The sequence below is a fragment of the Prosopis cineraria genome, unplaced genomic scaffold (assembly GCF_029017545.1).
Source record: "Prosopis cineraria cultivar Desert tree isolate PC_DT_omini unplaced genomic scaffold, ASM2901754v1 PC1, whole genome shotgun sequence".
Taxonomy (NCBI): Eukaryota; Viridiplantae; Streptophyta; class Magnoliopsida; order Fabales; family Fabaceae; genus Prosopis; species Prosopis cineraria.
Window position 1 is genome coordinate 6,189,985 of NW_026555332.1, and position 9,921 is coordinate 6,199,905.

Genomic DNA, 9,921 nt, shown 5'->3' on the forward strand with positions numbered 1-9,921 from the left:
TTGTAGGAGAGCTCAAAAGTAATTGTCACGGTATAATTTGTGAAGTCATCCATTCATAGTCAAAATACGTTATAAGTCAGAACTCATAGTATTGTGCCATGAATTGAAGAAATGGCAAATGAGTCCCCAACATGCATGAACTATGGATTATACTTTTACTGATATAGCAAACACATAGTTTAAGAGTTCAAGCACAAAATAATTAAACGACACCAATTACAACACGAGAAACACAAATAATAAACATAACAGAAAACAAAAGAAAATAAACTGATATCATCATCAGATCATCTCTTCTCGTCAGCTCGTCGAGCCAGATTCGGGAACAAAAAAGGATGAATACATACCAGGAGGATGAAGGTTGGCAACAAGAGTGGGAATCTTCTGAGGGCGAAACCCTAGTTCAAGAGTGGCCGGCCATACTTTGTCAACGCTCAACAGGACTTCTCCACACTCATTAACGTTCAACCCTTGAAGGCGTGCACTATTCCAGCAATACGCCATGCACTCATCACCCGCTCGGCAACCAGTTCTGTCATACAATCAAAACTTCACTTCTTTAATTTACAACATTACAACGGCCAAAAAATTACATCTTGGAGATATATATATATATTTAATATATTGAGATTGAGAGACAGAGGCAAAGGGCACTTTCATTGAGTCATTTAACTTTGCACATTATTTTATTTTGGTCTCTTAATTTTTAACAATATTTTTTTAATCCTAACACAGTTAATTTTATTAACAAAAATTGTAGATAGTAAAACTTTTAAACATTAACAACAATATTTTTAAATGTTGAAGTATTAAATTTAATTTCTTAAAATAATATGATGACTAGCACAAAAATCATCACTTGAAGTTAATAGCATTAGGGTTAGAGAAATAAAATATATTTTATAAAAATTAAAGGATCAAATTAAAATTTTATATAAAATTAGAGAAGCAAGGGTATACTTTTGCCTATACATATTATGTATGTATGTATGTATATACTCACTTAGCCGGTCCTTAAAATAAAGCAAATTTTAAATATTTTTTGTTGTCCTTAATCTAAAACAAAATTAATTAGAGTAATTAATTTTATTTTTCCAGTTTTACCCTTACTTATTTTGATGATTTGAATTCCTATACATAACTTATTATGATTATTAATTATCAAATAAGGGTAAAAATTAGAAAGTTACATATTTTATTACAATTTTTAGATATAAACTAACATTTCTTAATAAACATAAAATTGATTAACTTTGCCTTACATTGAGGACTGGAAAGAATATGTATGTAAAACTGACCTCACAAGAGTGCAAATTTGAAAAGAAGAGGGGGCGATCATAGCAGGTGTGGTAAGATAGCAAACAGTCTTTGCGCAATTCTTTTGAGGGAATTGAGTCAATGGTATGAACAACGATCCTTTTGGTGCCTTCATTTGTTCATAAGCCTTCCAATTCCCTCCTACTAGCCATATCTGGTTCAACGTTATTATAATGTAATTAATGTCACTCATATATGTTGCTATACGATCGATGTTATATATGTCTCATTCTGTAATTATTTGAGTTTACCTTTGCGGTGTGGGATCTACTTGAATAAACCAAATTCTTTTTCAACTCAGGGCTCATTCTCAATTCATGATTCTCAAAGCTGTCTTTGCACATTGTTTATACCTGCGTTAATATTACATGCAAGAGATCAAAAAAACAAATAAGTAATTTCACATTCAGTTGATATGATATAGGGATAATGAAAACTTTTTCGTGCCCAAACATTTCGTCAATTATAGATTTAATGACTAAAGTTTAATATACATCAATCAAGTTATTAAAGTTTCATAACCACACACAATTAGCACTCCTTGTGGTATATTTTCCCTTCAAATCATAAAGATTGATTGTGTATGATTATGAATTTTAGGGACTTAATTAATAAAAATTAAATTTTAAGAATCAAATTGATAGCTGAAACAAACTTAAGATATCAAAGTTTCATTATCCTTATGACATATTAAGTTCAAATTTAGTCAAGATGAGTAACGTAAATATGTGTTTTTGTCAAATAAACAATACGCATTAAGAAAATAGGTAATTATCTAGGAAAAGTTACCTCTCAGATAAAAAAAAATTTATCATATATACTCCAATATATTATATCAAATATTGAATATTATTGACACCCGCAAATATATAACTTTCACTTAAAATTTAAAGTTCAATCATACCATATTATAAACCCTTTGATGAAATAAAAGATTAAAGAAAGTCTCATAAATAAGGAGGATATGATTAGAATGTTGACAAGTGAAATTGACACTACTACAATTAAAACATATTTTTTATACCACAAAAAAATCTGTGTAGAAAGTATGTGTGGTGGTATTTCAATATTTATGTACTTCCCCCCCTTTATTTATAGGAGAAATTACTCCTTTTAACTTGTTTTCTATGTAAGCAAAATCATATTTTTTTAATAGATATTTATTGCAAACTTTTTAAATTACTCCTCATAATTTTATCATGTATATTTATGAAAAATAATTAATAAAGGTTTGGTTAACACAATTAATAAAAGGTATTATAATCTTATTCTTTTATTTGCAAACACCATTAATATAATTAATCAATTTTTTAAATTATATGATATAATTTTTCTTTTACAAATAAAAACGAAATGAGTAGCTATTAACTTTCTACGCCAATTAAAAACTCATTTTCAACTGGGGTAAAAAGTTGTACTGTAATAGTGTGAATATATTTACCTTAATATTTCTTTCACATAAAGCACTTGCAACAGCATGAGAAACCTTGGTAAAGAACCACAAAGGACCACTTGTGTTGTTTGTTTCGGAATGCTATTAAGAACTATAGCCACCACCAAGCTACTTCCATCCACAATCTTCACCTTTAGTTGAGGTTCCTTTGTATGTAAATCTCTCCATATTTATTAAGCTCCTCTCCCTTCATCCACACATTTATAATTAATGTCAAGTCATTAATTAGATTGATAGTGCAATATTAATCAATATATAAAACTTGTACTCCCTTTATTCAAAAAATATGTTTAAAAATATAAGGTATTTTTAGTTTTCAATGTGTAATTATAATTTTTTTAAAAAAAATCTTTAATAAATAAATCACTCAATCCTTCATTTTTAAGTGAGGCACCCCATTAAATAAGAGCAAATGTAAAAAATGGTATCAATTAAAGATAATTAACCAATTTATTTGAGATATATTTTGGTGACAAATATGCCTTATATATTTTTGAATGAAAGGGACATTAAATAAATTAAAATTGGAACTTGCCTGATTTAAAGACCCAGACTCAAGACCTTGACCCCACTCAACTCTGCCTCCAGTATTGCTTCTTCTATCAATTGATTCAATGTTTCTCTTTGGCACTTGAAATGTACTGTAAAAGGATTTTTTCAAAAGAAAAAAGAAAAAGAAAAACACAATAGCATTAATTAATCACATAACTGCATTGCTTTTCTAAGAGAAAAAGGAACTAATTAAACACTAATATAACAAAAATCACTCTCAGTCCCCACAAATAATTTACATAGAAAAAGTCTTGTGAAACCACAAAATTACTCTAAAATTCCATATGCTTTACTAAATCATTAATTGGTGCTGGATAGTTGTTAAGTTATCCAGCAGCAATTGACAACTTCAGTCAAAAAAAATATGGGACTCTTCAGAATAAAATATTTAAATTATTTGTTAAGACTTGAGAGTGATTTTCCCCCAATAATATGCATATCTAATAATACATACTTGTGCAAAGAATCTTGGTATAACCCATGACTGCAAGGTGAGATTTTGGAAAGTGTTGCTCTCCAGAACAAATGTGGGCGGCGCTAAAAGAAAGTCATGAGAGAAGACCCAGAGTGTGAATGGCCACATCAAGAAGAAGAAAAAACTTTGACGTTGTTGTTTGGAGGCTAAAGAAGCAAACCCTAGACGAAGATGATAGATAGAATCTGGAGTTGTGAGGTGTGTTAGGTGCACAACATGTGGCGAGGTTTCTGTTCTCTTCAATGATTTTCATATGTAGTTTCTGTGGATTTGTCCCCTGTTCCATAGGTGTAATCATATATTGGCATGAAAAGACTATAATTGGACCGAAATTGAGTATGGTGCAGAGAGTGGAACCTACCACACCAAAAAGTTTAATCAGGTAAATTATTCTTGGAAGAAAAACAATTTAAAGGTTTTCTAACCCATTAATTACAATTAAGGACCACTCTAAAATTATAAAATTTTAGATAAAGATCATCACAGTCCTTAGTTGGAATCAATTTTTTATTGAATTTTTTCATATTCAACTTCTATACTCTCAGTACTCATCTTCCTCATTTTTAATAGTCATCATTAGCATTTCCAATACTCAATTTGTTTTTTTCAATAGTTTCCTTAAATGTTTTCATTAATACTCATCTTCAATGGTTTCAATACTGAAAATAATTAAAATAAGTATTTTTTTAATATTGAAAACATGGATAATGAATATAAAAAATATCTAAGATGACTACTAAAACATTGAAAATATAAGTATTGAAAATAAAAGGAAGAGTAATTAAACAATGTGAAAGACGCGTACTGAAAATACGGATGATGAGGACTAAAAAAAATTCAATCAAAATAATTTTAACTTTAACTAATGACCATGTTCTTTTTTTAAAATTTCATAATTTTACAATTCTCAATTTAATAATGTCATTAGAAGGTTTTTAAATGTCACTTCTCAAAATGTCATCAATATTCTTCTATTGTGACTGCTTTGTTTACTGAAGATACATGACTTTGCGAGTGATTCTCTCTCTCTCTCTCTAGATAGAAGAATATTCATGACATTTTAAGAGATTCAAAAAAAAAAAGGAATCCAAAGGTATTATGTGAAATAAAGGATGGAAATTAAAAGGAACAATATATTATGAGAATGACATATTCACTCTAAGCATGTGTGAAAGCTTTAACATTACATGATGCTTTGATTCAAAACGTTATCAAAAGTTAAAATATTATATACAAAGTTATTAAGGAATGATTTCAGTAATATTGAATAATTATTTATTAAAAAAGAAAGTTTTGAGATGGAAAATTAATGATTTTTTTAATTAAAGTATCCCATCGTATACAAAAAGAATATATTCATGTAATCAAAACATTTATAAAAAATGCCGCGATCACATCATTCGATGAAATATTTTCTTAATTTTTTATATTTAATTAGTGCCAAAAAAAAATGTCGATCACGTTAAGCACTTTTTAATGCGTCTAAAATCACCACCACTACCTGTACGTATGGCTGTGGAGAAGCATGCCTAACTTTCCTTCTCGTCATTGAACTGAATGCCACCATCCAAGTCCAACTATGTGCAATAAAAATTTTAATTGTCATCCTTATTTGGGGTTTGAACTGATAGATTTCGATGTGAATTTTTCATTTTAAATTTTACATTTTATGTCTTTAAAAATTCTTTATTTCAGTATAGAAATTCATAAAATAAAAATGAGTTGTCTTACTTTTATATTTTTGTCCAAATCTCAGGATCGTAAAGAGGATAGTTGAGATTGAAATAATTCTGGTAGATTAGGTATTTAAAATTTAAGGAAATTATATGAGAAAACAAATCCAATCCCGTAAAATTTTATGCATTAAAATAATGAATTTAGTAAATCGAAATCCAAATCTAAACATAACATTAATGTTTTGAGAGGTGATATTATTTGTGGATATCAATATGCTATATAATTAATTATATTTATTGCTTTTGTTTATCCAAAAATATGTGTCTTTTTTTGTAATGGATTGTTGCTTTTTTTTTTCCTTTTAGAATAATAAGTATTTCTCTCGCAATTAAACATTGCCGTTGTTTCAAAAAGAAATCCTGTACATCTTATATAAGAAGGATTTTACAATTTATGTTAAAAAATTAAACTCTATTATAAATAATAAATATGCTAAGAATATAATTCTTTCCAAGTTGGAAAGGGACGTACGTTTATATCATTTATGAGACGAAACCCAACATTATCCACGAAAAGATATAATAGTAATTAATCTTGAAAGGACGTATGTTCAATATCTCAAGGACAAACACCCACTTCTCTTATTGCTATCCAACAATTCGTATTTATTTGAGGTATTATCAAATAATTGGCTGGGGTCTCATTAATTATTATTATATTTTAAATATGGAGAATCTCTTTTGAAATGACTTTATAATATATACACCATTTCAACACCTTTCATTCGGGTAGAATGACATTAAATGATCAAAAGATTGAATTAAATTTAAATTTAGACAAAAATGAGGAAATTTAAAACAAGAATCAAAGATCCTTTATAGTAACATTAATCTAAACATTTACTACTCTCATTCCAAGATTTGCAACCTTTAAAAGAAAAATTTGCAAGTGAAATTCATTAATTTGTAGAGGAAAAACTAGTAAGATATAACATTACTTAGAAATTTTTCGTTTACAAATTAACAAATTTTACTTTTAAATTTATGTTTTGAGAGTTGTAAATTACGAGAGTGGCAAATAATTGAAAATGGCGATAAGTTTGTGAAGTTTTTCCTTTACAAATTGGTAAATTTCACTTGCAAATTTTTGTTTTGACGGTTATGTTGCAAATCATACAAATTTGTAGACCAAAATACTAAAGAATCCTTGGTCTTTATTTAGAATTTCCAAATCTTTTGGTCCCCATATATCTAACTTCAATTCAATCTTTTGGGCTTTATATGATTTAATTAATGATCGTACATTAAAAAATTTGGGAGAATATTAATAAAAGACCTTGAAATAATTTAATGTCAAACAAGAAGCTCAAGCAAATTGGATACATACTTACTAAAACTTAGAACTTTACTTATTAATTGTTAATACTTACTTGTTTAAAGTACTTTTTCACGCGCGCGCGCGCGTACGCATGCACAGAGAGAGAGAGAGAGAGAGAGAGAGAGAGAGAGAGAGAGAGAGAGAGAGAGAGAGAGAGAGAGAGAGAGAGAGAGAGAGACTTACGAGGGGGTGTACAAATGATACTTGAGGAAGGGGAAGAAGGAGAAGAGAGAGTTAGGAATGAGCTCCAAGTTACAGTGCCCCAAGTTGTTCATGAAGTCAATGTATGTGAGATAACCTGCGAATGATACTATGGATGCCGTTCTTGTGATCACCGTCGTGTACATTGGTATTGCGAATAACGTAAAGTACGCTATGTGCTCCGCAAATGGATGTATCACAGCTGCCACAACCAAAACAGATACACATGACCACGTACACATACATACATAGATACATGTGGGCCTATGTATTTAAAGATGTCATCGCAGTATGTAGAGGTGTAGAATTCAATTTTGGTTCAAAGAAGCACAAATGAATTGGATCTGGGGGTTCATCAAGGTCGAAGTAAATTGAGAGTCATGAAAGGATCATGATTTTTATTTGTAATTAAAAAGACTTCTAATTATTGAAATAGTCAATGGAATGTCACTCATAAATTTAAGAAAAGTTATAGATGTGAATTAAAGTAAAGTCACTTGTAAATTCATGAAATGTTGCTTAATTGTGAATAGATAAACAGTTTTTTAAATTTGTGTTCAATTACTTGTGAATTTAAGAATAGTCACTTATTAATTCATAGTGGCCGTCTTAAAATACTTACAATTATCTCTCAATAGAATTTTTATATTGGCAATGAGATTTAAATTTACATCCTTAATTGTACACAAGATATCAAATTAGTCGTGCTAGAAATAATCATGAGGGTGAATCAAATAGACATGATGAGAAAAAGATGAGAGATGACATACAAGTGATGGGTTCAGTGATGATAGAAGAATGATGGTGAGAATGGTAGCGAGAGTAGAGGAAATGATGATGAAGAGCTCTGTGCAACCAATAATACAAAAACTCCACTGGTCCTGCATGCAAAATTGCTGTGATAATCACTCCATCTGTTCTCCAAAACGGTAGATTAGAACCCCCTGGCACTGCCATTATTCCAATGTAAAACAAAAGTGCATTGAACACAATCTGGTCATCCCTACACTTGTTAACAATATTAATTTTTAGCACAGTGACCACTAGAAAATGGGAGAAGAGAACAGAATAAATAGGTAAGAGTAGTAGAATAACTCAAGTTTATGAATCTTTATATATATATATATATATATATTACTTATTAAGCCTAATCTTATCCAATTTACCACATTGGTTCAAAAATTCACTTATACTTGGACATTCTAACAATAGTCAAAACAACATATTTGAATTGATTGTAAATGAACATTGTAGTTGCAAATTACAATACCAGTTGGTTTCTCGATCGACTTGTTCGAACTCGAGACTCTTGTCAAGGATTCTGTTTTTGCCTTTGGCAGTTTGGTAACGAGAGAAAGAAATCCAAAGCTGATCATGAAGCATCCTCAGCAACATATATGGGAATATCAGAAAGTATCCGACGTCCCTTTCTCTTCCCTCCTTCATTATCATATTATATGTGCTGTGTGTAACCCACGGTGCCAATATCAACCACTTCATTGCATCCCCAACACAAAAGATATTAAAAAAAAACATGAAATTAAACATGTCAGCTATATATATATACATATAATATTGAGTTGATATGCACACACATACATATAATTTTGGGAATCAACGAGGCAGCAAACATGCATGGAAATGGATGGATCTAGAGTGTTTGCTGTCTTTTCGCTACTCTATATGATGTCTAAAATCTCAACCTTTCATTTCAGCTGGTGGTCGGGGAAATTATTTCATATAATTTTGTCAAGTAAAGAGCTGATATTTTGACTATTAGTGAGGGCAGCAGGCATGGATGAAAATGAATGGATTTAGAGCATTTGTTGCCCTCTTGGCTACTTCTAGTGCTCAAAATCTTAACCCTCCATTTCAACTAATGATAAGAGAAATTTCATATAATTTCCCCAAATGATGAGATTTTGACTATTGGAGGGGACAATAGAGAACACAGCAGATATGCATGGAAGTGAATAATGTATAATAATATACCAAGAAACTTTGAATATATATATATATATATATATTAAAACAATAACGTAAGAAACCTTAAAGTTCCCGAGAGGCTTCCAGGGCCAATTGGTGAGAATGCCTGGGTTCGTCGCCATTTTTTTGAGAGAAAATATGTAGGAGATCAGTGTGTACCAAGTCGGATCTAAAGTTACCTATTTATACACGCATAAGTTAGTGGTAATCATCAGTACAATCCATGCTGAGAGAAATAGTATTGATTAGTGATAATGAGAGATTCCTAGTTCAATTTGAAATGAAATATTCCTTGTACACTGTCGTATTGTAATACAGATCTTATACAGAACTAAGATTACGTCTAATTATATTTCTTCATTAATTTGCTATTACAAGTATCGTCTACTTAATTGCATTAATTAAAGAAGTTAATTAACGTGGTCCTGAAAATACGATCATTGAATGATCCGGACCGACCAGGAGTAAATGGAGTCAGATATTTTACGTGTTGGTGGGGCATGCGAGCATTTCGCGTTGAGTTAACTGATTGGATCCCCTCATCAACTTTAAATTTTCAAACAACTTCAGTGGTTCAAGGGGTCAGATGACCACCTTCTATAAATTAACAAAGTGTGATGTCAAATTGCCAAAACAATTTCATCACATACTAATCTTTTTTATAAATCACTTTTAATCAATATTTTAAAAAATTAATGAAAATCTTAGAGCTTTTTAACCATATCTAAAAATTTAATAATTTCTTAACTTTACATTTATTAAATATATATATATATATATATATTAACAACATTTTTTTCTCTCTAACATAAAATAGAGGAAAAATGAGAAAATTTATGATAAAAATTTAATGAGGTGACTTATAAATAGGATAAAAAAATTT

General features: G+C 29.8%; 1 pseudogene; it reads right to left on the bottom strand.

Moving 5' to 3' along the window:
• Positions 1 to 204: 204 nt before the first annotated feature.
• Positions 205 to 9,177, bottom strand: LOC129289987 (very-long-chain aldehyde decarbonylase CER1-like; annotated as a pseudogene).
• Between the last annotated feature and the right edge of the window lie 744 nt (positions 9,178 to 9,921).